The sequence below is a fragment of the Prionailurus viverrinus genome, chromosome B1 (assembly GCF_022837055.1).
Source record: "Prionailurus viverrinus isolate Anna chromosome B1, UM_Priviv_1.0, whole genome shotgun sequence".
Classification (NCBI taxonomy): domain Eukaryota; kingdom Metazoa; phylum Chordata; class Mammalia; order Carnivora; family Felidae; genus Prionailurus; species Prionailurus viverrinus.
In genome coordinates this window covers 50082302-50082858 of record NC_062564.1, presented here as the reverse complement: position 1 = coordinate 50082858, position 557 = coordinate 50082302, and positions in this window count along the sequence as shown.

Genomic DNA, 557 nt, shown 5'->3' with positions numbered 1-557 from the left:
CTGTGCTGACAGCTCGGAGCCTGGAGCCTGCTTTGGATTCTGTCTCCCTCTCTCTCTCTACCCCTCCCTGGCTATCACTCTGTCTCTGTCTCTCCCTCAAAAATAAATAAACATTTAAAAAATTTTTTTTAATTTTTAAAAAATGTTTTAAAAATTAAAAAAAATAAAATTAAGAACATAATTAGGGAGCCTAAACATTTAGCTCCTGAGCATCTCAACATGTGACAATTATTAGTGTTTATGTTTGTATTATGGGCAGATTTCAGAAGGAAAAAGAGAGGGTACGGGGCAGGAAGCCAAAGGTAGAAGGAGAAAGAGAGAAGACATGAGAGAAGAGACAGGGAAGCGTGGGCTGAGGGAAGAGGGTGAAAACAGTGTAACTGTCAGAATCCTAGCGAGGCAGAGGGAGGCTCAGAAAGGAGGCAAAGGAGGAAAAATCCAGAATAATGGTTCTTAACTGTTTTTAGTGATAGTCCACTTTGAGAATATAAGAAATGAGAGACCTTTTCCCATAAAATGCACATATGTTTGTATATTCCAGGGCCCCATGAACCACA